Source organism: Etheostoma spectabile, chromosome 20 (genome assembly GCF_008692095.1).
Source record: "Etheostoma spectabile isolate EspeVRDwgs_2016 chromosome 20, UIUC_Espe_1.0, whole genome shotgun sequence".
Classification (NCBI taxonomy): domain Eukaryota; kingdom Metazoa; phylum Chordata; class Actinopteri; order Perciformes; family Percidae; genus Etheostoma; species Etheostoma spectabile.
In genome coordinates this window covers 4,537,419-4,552,106 of record NC_045752.1, presented here as the reverse complement: position 1 = coordinate 4,552,106, position 14,688 = coordinate 4,537,419, and the positions used below count along the sequence as shown (strand labels likewise).

At 42.0% G+C, this 14,688-nt stretch overlaps 1 long non-coding RNA gene across 1 annotated transcript in view; it reads right to left on the bottom strand.

Annotated features, from left to right (window-relative positions):
- Positions 1-11,872, bottom strand: part of LOC116669876 (uncharacterized) — a 13,433-nt gene extending 1,561 nt beyond the window's left edge. The window contains exons 1-2 of the long non-coding RNA XR_004326896.1: positions 11,862-11,872; positions 9,788-9,792 (exon numbers count right to left, since the gene is read on the bottom strand). This is a non-coding gene — a long non-coding RNA (uncharacterized LOC116669876). The remainder of the gene's footprint in view (positions 1-9,787; positions 9,793-11,861) is intronic.
- Between the last annotated feature and the right edge of the window lie 2,816 nt (positions 11,873-14,688).

The window sequence follows — 14,688 nt, the reverse complement described above, 5'->3', positions numbered from 1 at the left end:
CTTTCAGATTTGGGTCTGGATTTCCATGCTACCAAAATAATGAAATAGCATGAAACTGATTTAGAAGCAGCCTGATTATTCTGTACATTGTACTCTGTCAATAATGTATTACAGTTATATTAACTGAGCCTGGATCTGCCATAAATAATACAATCACATTTCTGCTGAGATACTCACAACCTCAACAACTTCCATGTGGTTTATGTGTCAAACTGTTTTCTTAGCTATGGTTTATAATACAATTCTATACCTGTAACCAATTTCCCTACATGAATAGTGAGTCCTGAACCCTGGAGCAGACCTTTGGCACAGATTTATATTCTTTGCAAACTCTGGAGCCTTTTTCGGTTTATTATTTGGTTTTCGGCAAACTGGCAACGCTGCCCTTCAAACTTCCATTATGATCCTTCTCTTGTGTTTCCCGCTGGTATCTCTCTCTCTCTCTCCACCTCGCCTCATCACTCTCTTCTTCCTTCTCTTCCACATTGTCGTCCTCTCCTCTGACCCACTTTCCTGCCTTCTTGCCACTATCTCCCTCTGTTCTTCCCCATGCACCCACATCCTTCATCTCTGGCTCTGTCTCTTTCTCTCTTTCTCCTCCTCCTTTTCACTTCTTCCATTTTTGTTCTCCTTCTTCTTGTCTCCGGATTATGTTCATGCTTCTCCACCCTCACACTCTTCTCTCACCCTGCACCTTCACTTTTCCTCTAATTTTCTTCCAAATGGATCTCCATCCTTCCATTCCTACAGTATTGAATATTCTTAAGTTCTCTCGGGCTCTCTCCCACTCTTTTCTCTTCTCTCTCATCATCTACCTCTTTGCCTTATCCTCTCCCTTGCGCCCCTCTGCGTCCTCCCCCCCCCCACTCCTCCTCCCTTCTCCTTCCACCATGACTCATTTCCCCTCACTATGCCACAAAGCCACTCAGGACAGACATTCATCAGCGGCCTCAGATGATAGATGCTGCTCACCACAGCTCCAGCAGCCAGTTAGCCCGGGGTGATGCCTTATGCATTCAGATATCACCTGGCTGGGTGTATCGACCATCTCAACCTGGATTGAATACGCACAAAAGGAGTGAAGTTTCACACACATCCACACTGCGCTGCCTGGTGTTTAGAAAGAGAAAGTTTGGGGCATGTACGAATGCATGGAAAAGCATATTTGTATATAAGTGTATACAAGTGTGCATGCAATAGTGTGTGCGTGTGTTTGTGTGTGTATGTGTGTGTGTGTGTGTGTGTGTGTGTGTGTGTGTGTGTGCTGTAGATTGTTAGGTATGTAAATTCCAGGGGAGTTAGGTTAATTGGGTCTGAAAAAGAGGTGGGTGTGTCTCTCTCTTCTATGACAGGCTTATTTACATAGCAAAGCTGTAATTACCCTAACGAAGCCCCTATCCTATCAGGCAGAGTGTGCACACACACACACACACACACACACACACACACACACACACACACACACACAGTACATACACACATTTACACATGAGCAATCCCCAAACAGGTTTGAGCTCAATCCTGCCAAACCTGTATTTTTCATCACTCCAGATCCCTCTCAGAAGCATTCCATTCACATGTTCATTTCTAATTGAATGGCATCTTTTGCAGCGCCAATCAGTCAGTTTGTTGGAATTTCTCTATCAGAGCTCATTGGCTTCTAAGAAAGATGTGGGACCTGTTCCAGCACTTGGCAATCACTTCCTTCCTTCTCCCCATCTGTATTCTTTTGAATAAAAAAAAAAAGTCTTTCTCATTGGGAGTTAGGGGGTAATAAATTAAAGAATAAAGATTTTCTTTGTCTCAAATCAATGTAAATCAAAATTCCAAACCAATGTTTTACGGAAAATGAGAAGATGTAAGACCATTGTGGACATTTGGGGGAATCATTATCTAATCAGCTCAAAGTAAATAAAAATGAATATTCTCCATGTAGTGAGGCATGTTTGAAATCCACCCAGAAACGTTTGACAGTTTTTTATTATTAGTGTCATTTTTGGATGAATGTCAATAGAAAGGGTATTTCAGAGTTTCCCAATCCGGAGGTCAAAATGTGGTCACAAGATAATGCTGAGGGCTTGTGGGAAGATTAACAGGATAGGAAGCATGAGAAAACATATTTTTAACCAACAAGTTCATGTTGATTTTCTCTGACTGCACTCGAGTCAAGTCAGTTTTATTTACATGGCCCCACATTCCTCTTACTGATTTTCCTTGAGGGTGTTGTATGCTGGCAGAGCATACAACACCCTCCGTCCTTTGACCCTCAGATGAGAAAAACTATATATACTGTATATAAAAGATGGACAATATGACAAAAGTAAAGCTAAAAAAATTCTTGAATGCATTAACCCCGCCCCTTCCATGTTAGTGTGTAAGGTCAAATTACATGTCAAATACATTTATTCCAAAGATGGTTTCTGCCGTTGTAGGTCCTTCTTAAACTGATGGATGTTCAAGTGTTCATTTTTCAGATAAGTTTGGTTTTAATTAGTTTTTTGATGCTATATGTAACGTCATGAATGACAGCTGATTGACTCACAGATGAGTCCAGAGGGTGTATGGGTGGGACCTCGATACCGCGCCTCCAACCCTGGTCACTACTGTGCCGAGTCTAAATGACGACACCAGCGCAAAATGGAAGCACATTGTTATTTTTGGCTTAATTTTTGTAAGGTGGGAGGAAGTGGAGATGCGTTGTCCAGCTTCATACACAGTCTATGGGGGAAACCTCCGCCTCTTTTCAGGCCTCTATTGTAAAGATTTAAGAAAAAAAATCTCTTTGGTTGAACTTGATAAATTTGGATAATGTGCCAGAACTCGCCAAATTCAGTGCAATGTGAAGAGAGCAGTAGTCTTAAAATGAAAAAAAAGGTATGCCACTTTCTAAAAACCAACGTATGTCTGAAATCATGTAATTATGTTCTGCTGAGGTCAATGTCATAGGAGAAAAAAATATTCCTGCATCTTCTTCTTAGGACTTAGAGCTAGAGTCATCCAAATATAGAGAGAAACATGTTTCTGTTTCTGAATTTGGGTGAACTGACCCTTTAAGTATTTCTTTCTTTCTGCTTCCAAGGTCCATAGTAGCTTTGAAACCCAAGCTACTGTCCATCATCCCCAGTTGTTCCTCTTGACGGTGTCTGAGCATTTTAGTATGGATTTTCCCTTTAAACAATATGTACTAAACCCGGCACCTTCACCCAGGCAGAACCCAGTGCTCCCATTGCCTCCCCCAGTCTCTGCTCTTCCCTCTCTCTGCACTTCCTATTCCAACAGGAATTTAATCTTTCAAGGCATCGTTGTTTTTCTTCTCCCCTATTTTTACTGCTGCTGCTGCTGCTTGGACGACCACAGACTGCCTCTGTATGCTGATGCCCCCCCGCCTCCCTTCTCTAGCCTGTCTCTCTCTCTCTCTGTATCTCTATTTGTCTAACTCTCTCATGCTCACCGTCTCTCTCTCTCTGCCTGTCTTTCTTCCTCTGCTCTGTGTCCTCATCACTCCCCCCTACTCCCGCTTCCTCCTCCTTTTCCTCCTCCACCACTTCACTTGTTCTCGTCTATACTTCTTCACTCCTTCTCACCTCTCCTGTTCCTTTTTTTTCTCCCTCCTGTCTGTCGATCTGCTGTTCCGTAGCCCTGGTGTACGTGCCACAGATTCAGATGGCAGTCAAATGGTAGAAGGAGACAAACATAGAGACACATGCATGCAATTACATGCTCGCACACGCGCAAGCACATGCAGACCGGCAACTGCACGCATGGACAGAGACTCACACACTTTTTTTGCACACACCTGCACATATACATGTGCACATTCAGTTTTTTTTTTGTTTTGTTTTTTTACAAACACACACGGTGGTGTCATTTATGTTCAAGTATTTCAGTCACCTCCCTCAGTCAGTTTAGCAGGGAGGATATTACTCTTGGAACACAAAGCTATCAGAAAGCCGAATGCAGGAAATATTAATGAGAACGGAGACTTTTCTGAGAGATTAAACATGAAGAAAGAGGGAGTTGTGGAAGAAGTTGGGATATGGTGCAGCATAGAGAAAACAGTATAAAAGTAGACTTTCCAGTAAAAGTATAGGGTACATTTGTGTATTGACTGTTTTAATGTTTAAGTGAGAGGGACAGTGACACCAAGAGCATGGGGGGGTGGGGGGGGGGGGGGGGGGCAGAGAGGAGAGCAGAAGGAAAGAGTCATTCGAGCTTATGAAACACTTTCTAACCTAACTTGGCCTATTTCTATAGGGCAGGACTGTGGACTTCCAGGCAGACACACGTTCCCAGGGTTGACAGCGACATGCCTTTAGGGACTGACACACACACACACACACACACACACACACACACACACACAACACACCACACACCCACCACACCCCACACACACACACACACACACACACAGACAGACACACACACACACCTTTTTAAAAAAAAGTCATTTGGAAAACCAAGGCCATTTACCAGTTTTATGTTTACTTCCTCTGGAATTAAATGAGTAGTTTAACATTTCAGGAAATATGCTTATTCACGCTCTTGAAGAGTGTTAGAAGAGAAGATTGAAAGATTGTTACCCCTCTCACGTCTGTGTGTCAAGGATGGAGCTAGAGCCTGCAGGCAATTAGCTTAGCTTAACATAAAGAGTGGAAACAGGGGGACGCAGCTAGCCTGGTTTGAATAACCTCACTAAAAATAAAATGTTCTACTTTGTTCGATCGAAATGTAAAAGCGATTGACTTCTGAAATGGGAGACAATTCACAATATGTCCTCATATCACCGACTGCAGTGAGGGTGTGCCGATACCGCCAGGAATAATATACGTACCCGGCTGCGCTGAATAAAAAGTTATAAAGTTCAATTGGAAAAACTGCTTTTGACATGTACAGTCTCTAGCATTTGTGCCTTTTATTTTCCTGATTGTGTTGTTTTCTTTGGGCTTTCCCCTTTTCACTTCAACCGTTCAGATTTCAACACAATTTCTGCTCAATTTAGCTGTCCGAATGAAATAATGTGTCAGTGTCCAACTGAAACGGCCAAAGTGAAAAGTGAAAGGGCTGGAATGTTTCCATGCCAAAATAAAGTGTTTATCGTAATCAGATCATGTTTAGCTACTTTATGCCAACAAAGGACTGGAATTTCTAACAGTAACAATGTTGACATGGGGATTTTTTTTATATTCTTGTAAATGTAGCTTATTTCCATATTGCAGATGAAATGGTAGTTGAAAACAAAGCTAGTGTTTTTCTCTGAATACATATACAACTTTTTGTGTGAAGAATTCACGACACGATGTGCTCACAGTCTTTTATTTACATTTGACCTGAAAGCTTGCGACAGAAACATATGTTGACTTGGAAGTCAAATTGGATCCAGATTGCGTGTCCTCTTGGAAACGTTTGAACAGTTACAAGACCTTTTTTTTTCTATTTTTTTTTATCAGAGACACAAACATGACTGTGCGGTGGTATAATTGGCTGTGCAGACAGTCTACAGATGTTATTTTCTTTCAACTAGTAGAGTAATTTCAGATGCTGTTTTTCTGTCACCTTCTGAGACGGTGTGTTCTCAAGTGACCATGGCCATGTTGCTGAGACACAGTCCAGTAACAGCTCTTAGTGTTTTAGCAACTGCTACTGTGAAAGTGTGTTGATGGATTTGTTGCTATTTTGTGAATGCCTTGTGTACTGTTGGCATAACTTAAGAAAATCTACTTACCTAATAAACAATAACAAAGTTATAAATTGGGAAGGGCTATGGAAGTATTTTTCCTCACTGCAGCATTTCCATCTGCAACATGACATCCTCCATGTTTGGATGACTTGCTAGTGAGTTTATGTTATGGCCATCAGTTCGAAGAAGTCTTGTTTATTAAAGCTCTAAACACTACAATACCCATGAGCCTCAGCTGCTGTTGCTATGAGAGGAGTTGTAGGTATTTCAAAATGCGTCCTTGATTGGATTTGAGGACACACACCACACCTAGTTGTAGTATTTGTCAAAAATGGACCCAGAATCACACACAGAAGACATTATGTCAAGTTTCAATGTTCCTTATCACCCGACACTGCAGTTCCCCTTAGCTAGATGAAGCGTTTTGTACCTAATTGTTTTGTTTTTACAGTTTGGTTCATTCTCACAGCCACTGTTTTTAGCTAAAACGTTCTGATAAACCGTTCTGATGGCTTATGCTACATGCCCAATGCCAAACTGCAGACAAAGCGACTAGCAGGTGAACATAATGGAAGATTTAGCCACTAAAAAAACAGATATTTTCCTCAAGAGTTGGTGGAGACCAAAACAGAGCTAAAATGAAATTGAATTTTGGGCTTACATTAGTCTGATGGACAAGAACACTACTCTAAATTACTGCTACATGCTGATGCTACATGCTAATAATTTAGCCCCATGTCTGCTGGATGTGTAGATTGACAACTATTTCAACTTTACAAGGCCGTTGTGTAAAAGGCATGTATGCGAAGATCAGCTTGTTGTAGAAAAAAAACGGATTAGTGCTAGATGTAAAGCTTAGCCTGTTAACAGGTATGTGAAAAAAAGTTGTATGAATTCTTTTGTTGCTCCAGAGCTCCAGAGGGAGCTGCACACATGGCGGGTGTCAACAAAGACGGATGTAAGTGGACGAACGAGGGGATGAGAGACTTTTTGAATTTAATTTATCAGGAACTCACGAACAAAATGGCCGACAAATGTTAGGACAAGCCGTGGGACGTCCTCCGGAGTAAATGGAAGGCACTCAAACGGCGAGACGTGTCTCAATAAAGACTTGTTTCGCAGCGGTGCCGGAGGGACAATAAAGGCCAAGTTGCATCTGCATCATCATGGCAATGTGTTGATAGCATCGTTGTTTTCTTACTATAGCTTGATATGTCGCTATCAGCTGGCACATAAGCACTACAACTTATGCAATATTGATCATGTGTTGGTAGACACCGCAATCCATTTTGTCTAGAAAAACTTTGTTTGCACATGTTTGCTTGAATGTTGTGCGATTCAGTGCGAAAATGATTGGAAACACTTTAAAATGTCTAAAATCAATTTGATATGCCAATTTGATCGCAAGACAGCATGTGACGTCATCACCCACAGGTTTTTATTCGATTTAAAGCCGTTGGATGGAAACACACTTTCACCAGCTTTATTCGCATGCGTTGTTTTTTTTTTTTACCAAACTTCAGATAATTCAATTGACAAGTGGATGGAAACTTAGCTAATGAAACGATTCTGATGGTGGAGTTGCACTGTGGGTAATTTAGGCAATGCAGGTTTTGACAAGGATGAACAATGCTTGGCATAATTATTCATTTAAAAAAAAAAAAAGAAACAGTCAATTGTAAGACTGAAATGCAATGCTGAATTAGTGCAGTGATTTTTTAAATCACTGAATTCAAATCTAAGGCTAAAATCTAAATATAACATAACTACATTATTAGGGAGCTCACCAAACTGACGATGTAGAGATATAAAAAAAAAAGTTAAAGCCAACAAAAAAAGTGAAGTGTTCGAGACTTATTTGATTAATAAAGCTGTGTTTGCAGTTCAATGTTCATACCTGCTCGATCAATACTTTTGATTGTTTCTTTTGTTTTTCTACACTGTTTTGAACATTGATTTGCTCTGGAGCGCTATCGTTTTCCGTCTTCAGAAAGTGTGCATTGAACGAACCCCTGACTTAGATCCCCATAGGGTATCACTAGGGCAACACTGATTCTTCCAGGGGTCAACATGCAAAACATTCACAGCATCAGAAATGAAGAGTAATGACAGAGGACAACGCTGTGGCAGTTACAAACATGCAGAGCAGGTTTGTGAGCTTCACTGCTGCAGCTCTGCTATTGTCCTGGATGAAGAGGTTTGTCTGAACGTTTGGATACATGTGTTGTTGACTGTCTCGCCCCTCGGCTAAAACTACAGGGCCTCCTCTCCCCCCTGTGCAGGGCCCCTCAACTTCTTTCCCTCTTTCTCTTATTCTCAGCCATTCACTCTATCCTCCATGTCGATCTTCTGCTTTCTCTCCCTCTCTTCTCGCTTTCCCTCTCTTTCCCTGGTAGGCTGTGGAGGCACAGACACACACACACACACACACACACACACACACACACACACACACACACACACACACACACACACACACACACACACACACACTCCTTCCATCCTTTTGCCTGTGCTCACTGCCCATATCTTTCTCCTTTCTCTCTTCACCCCCCTCCTTCTTCTTGTTCCCTCCCCTCCCCCTCCGCCTTCCTTACACCCCCCCTCCCTCACCCCAAACCCCCATCCTTCTGAAACAGAGTGTGTGTTCTGCTACGCACACACACAAACACACACACGTACGAATGCACGCACGCGCGCACACTCACACGCTGGTGCTTTACCTCCCCTAGGAGTTGTTCTTAACTCGCTGACTGAGGCACGCTCTGTGTGTGTATTTGTGTGCATGTCTGTGTGCATGAATTTGTGTGTGGGTGTGGATGAAAATGTGTGTGTGTGAGTGTGCGTGCATGCACATGTGTGTTAATGCAGACCGTGCATGGGGGCTGGGGGTTAGCATGTTTTTGTGTGTCTGCGGTGCTGACTCCACACATGATCCCCATTAGAGGCTGGCGGGAGTAGACACACATACATACACACACACACTCAAACACTCACACACTGCACATGCACTTTCATCCACACCCACGCAAAAAGTCATGCTCACACACATATACCGACATACACACTCTCATACAGACATGCACACACGTACATGCAAATATACATGCATCTATCACACACGCACACGCACACTCACACTCACACTCACACTCACACAGTGGGGTTCTCTGGGGCCTGATCCCATTTCACCCCTGAGGCTTTTCCACCGACTAGAGACCAGCGTTGAAACTGGTTTCTGAACATTTTTAACATTTTCATTGCAGAAAACTGGTTTGCAGTCAGACATTTAAATTGACCCTGTTCTGGCCACTTAAACCTGCTTTTCTAGAGCCGTGGCAGCCCTGAGGATCGGGGGTAGGGTGATGTCATCACCATGTAAAACCCAACATCATTCCTAGGCAACCACAAGTGTCCTAAGAAACCAGATGTGTCGTGAGCAAGAAGGCGAGTTTGGTCAAAATGCTCGTCTGAGGAGGCCAATGCTTTACTGGCAACTCCATTCTTGAAAAGGCTGAAAAGTTTGCAAAGATAAGCTTGATGAGCCAAGCTAAAATGTGGAAGAAGATAGACAAATCTAGAACAACGGAATAAATCATTCACACAGGACTAAAAAAAAAGTGGCCACAGAAATAAAAATCGAGGGAGTTTCTATTTGCTTAACTCTGTGGTCGGACATAGACTAGTAGATAAAGTGACTGAATGTAGCAGCAGTCATGTTTGAGACAATGTTCCCACCAACCACCTCAGATAAATGGTACACATTGTCTTTAGGGTTACAAGATAACAACTGTAATTTGTTGTTTATCCAACCAGAGAAATGATACGGGTCCAACAAGTCAGTGGCGTTGATTGCACTTGAATTGTTGAGGTGTGTAAAAGAATAAATTAATCGTCATATTTGGGGTGAAGGGTAGGTTTAGGGTCTGTCCAATCAGCTTCTTTGGGGGAGTCACAATGTAACAACTCTGCTGTGGATATAAAGTGATGCTTTATCAGACTCTAAGTGTGGGAGAAATGGCTTTATGGATTGCTGCAATTATAATTGTATTTTGTACATAAGTAACGACGATTATAATTCTACACTGCACTACAACACGGTTAAACAACAACTGGAAAACATCTTACCCAACCCAATATGTAGAGAAAAATAAAGCTTATCCAAAACCTGACTAAACTTATCTAACATTTGTCCCAATTGATGCTTAAGGTGCTTTCTTTCTGTGCAAGTTGGCAGCAGCTAGTAAAGCTAACTGGCAAAATCTTCATGCAACCACATCCCACCATCTATGTCTTATTTTGACAGTACATGTTCCTCCCATAGACAATGTATAAAATATGGACAAAGTCTCCATGACACCACCCAAAGGTTTCTGAAGAGCCAAAATAAAGCTCAAAGTAAGCGGCTCCCAATGGCTCCTGGTGTTGCCACTTGGCAGTGCCTGACGTCGGCATTCACTCAGCCTGCATCTGTGTCTCAGCAAAAACGCATGCAGGTCTTTCTATTCATTTTGAAAGAGGGTAGTGCGTTTAGGCTGCGGTGGGGTTTGCCGCAGGGGGGAACACGCATAAAAACACAGCGGGCCAGCGGCAAAAAATGTAGACGGACTAGACTCTTGGAGAAATGCAACCCGACATCACGCTGTGGTGGCCAATCGTGTAACCGTCATTCCGACTCATCAGTGTTTTTTGAGGCAGCATGAGAGTCTTGTACAGAAAACAGGAAACATCCCTGCCTCTATTGCTGCCACAAGAAAGTTTCAAAAGTTGAAACACACACACCAAACTGTCCAGGAGTTTGTGTAACAGCTGAATGTTTGCCAAACAACAAAGCACAGTCAATCTGTCTCGCTGTCTGTACCCGATCTGTGCTGCCTGCACGATCCTTCACGCGCATGCGCAAGATGTTGGCGCAGATGATAGTCCTGTTTCACGAGGCTTTACGACACTGTGCAATCTGTTCCACGCTTCCGGTTGTAGTTGTAGCGGTCTGCCGCACTGGGAAGCTAAAAGCTAATTCGGCTAACAACTAGCTGACAGCTTGATTCAGTCTAAAATAATGTTAGCCGGCTACAGCTAAATTAAGACTTTAATTATGAAGACAAGTATTGATTGATTGTATTTTAAAGGAGCGCAAGTAAAGTAGAACTGACGTAACAGTTGTTTATTTTAACGGTTATTTTCAGGTTTTATTTTGAGGGTCTTTTAATTAGTTAGACTCCCAGTGGAGGCTAACGGCAGACCTCTGCGACTACGCGCGTGGAACAGATCGTGCAGTGTTGTAAATCCTCAAAACAGGATTATCATGCGCAGGACGGATGGTGCAGGCAGCACAGATCAGGTACAGACACTCGTTCATCTCTTTTTTTTCCTCTCTTTCTCCGTGAAATGAAGCTGCCTTCATGGGCTGTCGGAAATGTCGAGATCTATAAAACGATCTAGCCAAACACAGTAGATGTGAAATATAAAGACTTGTGTTACATTTGGGGGTTGTGTTGTCTGGACAAGTCAAAGAACCATATAACCGAAGCCCTAGTCAGTCCTCTGTTATAGATACACTTCTAGATTAAGACGACATTGGTGCAATAGCCTGTATATCCTATAGGTGAATATGGAATTGTTTTGTGTGTTTGGATCTCCTCTTTATACTTTTTGTAGATATGTGTAATATGGACCTGTGTCTGCAATAAAGCTTTATGTTAAAGAACACAACAGGATGTCACACAAATGGGACGGTTAATGACACTCCCACATTTCCGCACAACCCTGAGTCTGTGCTTGAAAAAATATCGATAGACACACATCCGTGCAAACTAGCATTTAGCAACAAATATATATATTTTTTAATATGCACAACAGTGTTTGAACCAAATTAAAACATAGAGTATGGTCAAACTAATTCACTACAGTGTAGAGACAACACCTTCTGTGTGCCAAATAGATATCTTGATGGCTGGGAGCACCACTGTTTGACTGTCATCACTTCCTTAAACATTAATTTTATAGCATATCTGCTTCATCAGGTTGTGTACAGTGGGCAGTAACAGGGAAGGAGGGTGGGAGACAGAGCAGATAATGTGTTTTCAGAAGTCACATCCTAACCCAAAGCATTTCTATAGAGTATGCGACTTCACTTGTATACTGGTATTGTCATCGCCTTTGAAAACCTAGTGATGCTCACTTAATATAACAGCTATACCTCTGCCCCAACATGTGTGGAAGGACATTTTGTTGTAAATTTTTTATATTTGTTTCATTGGTTCCAAGCCTCATAAATCCTAAGAAGATTAGTGAGGTTACGAAGATCATGTGGGGTCACAAAAAGAAAAACAACCACTGAATTCACAATGAAATATTGCTCAACACAAACATTAAATGTGAGAAATACAGTATTACATTTTGTAAAAGTGATCCTTAATCCTCATTATGGTCTGCTAACCCACATATTAAATAATGATATCTGATCTTTTGGCTTTAAATCAGTAAACAAATGAGTAAAACAGTTAAAGACAGAAGCACACTGGTTCCTATGCAGTTAGGCACCAAAAGATCTTTGTAAAATGAGACTTCAAAATCAGGAGTGGAATCGGTGTCAGAGTCAGAGTTGCAACAACTGGAGCACAGAAATATTGACCTGGTTAATTGGTGCTGACACATTGTAAGAAGTATGGGAGTAACACACTAGGGTTTGGGGAAACTATAAGAGGCGCTCACATATTATAGCGTAGATAAGACAGGCTGCATGACAGCAGACTAAACATAAACACTCTGCAGGTATACATTCAGAGCTGAGGAATCTTTGCACTGCGACAAAGTTGGTAACATCTGATGTTAAAAGTGGAGCTGGGCTGATGTACTAAGTAAAAGATTCAACACAGATGGGAAAACAACAACCGCACTCATTTGCAGCCTACTCATACCTGTCTAAGTGTCTAACTGTCTAATACTGTACGTAAAGAATAGAAATGTCCATACACTGTACAGTATTACCCATATACGCAACAGTAGCAGCAAAAACAAAGGCAGCATGAGAGATAATCAGTCTTAAATCCTCATCTAAACTACACCCAGTCTGTCCAATGCCTGCTGGCCCTGGGGATTGTGCTGGAGTTTTAATCCACTTAAAAGCAGAGGCCCTCTGCTGCTGTTTCCAAGGGGCTTGACCCATGTTGCATGCACGCACACACACATGCACAAAAACAATCAGGAGTACACGCATGAAGCACTATGCACAAATTCAGTCACTCCTCATAAACACACTGCAGCATTAAGGTGAATGCACAAAGGGACACATGTGTTTACATTCATCTGTGCACAAATCTAAAAGGTGGTCTGATATGTAAATTGATCATGAAATTTGTAACAATCAGGTTGAGTAGCCATGTCCAGTCAGATCTTTATAACAGAGCCAGAATGAAAACTCTAATTTAAACCTACAGTATATAGGAGGCTGATGAGGCACAACCTAATGTTGACTGGATTTATTAAAGAGGGGTCAACTGTAATTCCACCATTGTTCAACTCCACTTTCTACTGTAGGTCTGCTACAGTGTGTTCGTGTGTGTGTGTGTGCGTGTGTGTGTGTGTGTGTGTGTGTGTGTGTGTGTGTGTGTGTGTGTGTGTGTGTGTGTGTGTGTGTGTGTGTGTGTGTGTGATCCAAGCTCTCAATCTTTAATATCACAAGAATTTTAAAAGGAATTTGCTCTACTTGTTTACTCCGCTGCACTAACACAACTGCAAAAATATACATACACACATAACATTGTTCATATTAACGTGTTGAAAATGAACTGTGATCATTTAAGGTTTTTGTTTAGCATTAGAAAATATATTTAAAAAAATCTGGTCATGTTTAAAAGCTTTATTTTGTGCCACGGACACAATGTCATACTTTTTCTCTTCTCGCACCAACGCTTGTCGTTATCTAATTTGAAATGTACTAATTCCTTATTCTTGCGGAGGGAGGGCGAACCACTGACTTGAACAGCTGCTTCATGACCCAAAAAACTGTCAGTCTTTCCCTGGAATAAATTGTGGAATATACCATCTTTTGGTACAGAGGGGAGCTGGAAACGTGCATTTCCGGGAAAGTAGGTGATACCAGCACGTGCGTGCGTTTTAGCGGCATCACAAATTGCCTCCACGCATTTGCCACTTACATCCTTTAAACGTGTGCTGATTAAAGTGTCAAAAAGGGTGCCCTTAAGAGATAGTTAAAAGTTCAGCTCACCCGTGTTTCAGCGGCGTGTTTCTGGAGGACCCATAGTAGAATCAATTCAGCGAAAGGGGAGCTTGAAACGGTCCACTCATGCTTTCCTCCGAGTCGGAGAGAAACACAGTTGAAGTGAACACACAGACCAGTCGGCCGCACTACATGCTCACAACAGGCAGGCTCCGATCACTAACGAAAAAACAACAGCAGTCTCTGCATATAATTATAGCCATACTCCCCGGAACACAATGCAAAGATCTCAGACTAAATATGTCCCTTTAGGAAGGATGGAGGAATTTCACAACGATAGGCCTACTCATCTTTAAAAGTATAAGGTCACTATGAACTATAACAATGTGTCTGTGGACATTGTTAATGGCCCAATAAACATATACAAATATTTTATAAGTAGTTTTTGCTGTCCTTAAATATCCCCCAACGTATGCCATTTTAAATGATCCTAACTAGGAATCATTTACGCGCCAGGGTTTGTTGTTTGTCGACTCCATATACTGTTTTAGCTCTTGCAGATGTTATGAAGGCAGATGATGCTTCAACCTTCATCTGGCAGAAGCAACTCCTAATGTGATGCTCCAGATGAGCTTCGGCAGTTCCAGGCGTGTGAAGTGCGTGAGCGCGTGCACGTGCACCTGTGTGCGTGCATTCGCCATCAAGGTACCATATTCAAATTGAACTTTTTTGTTCAGCATGTAAACACGTAGAACAAAACAGACAACTGAACAAATCGGGATCAATGGTCTGAACTCAGCCAATGTCACGTTGACTGTTTGTCCCC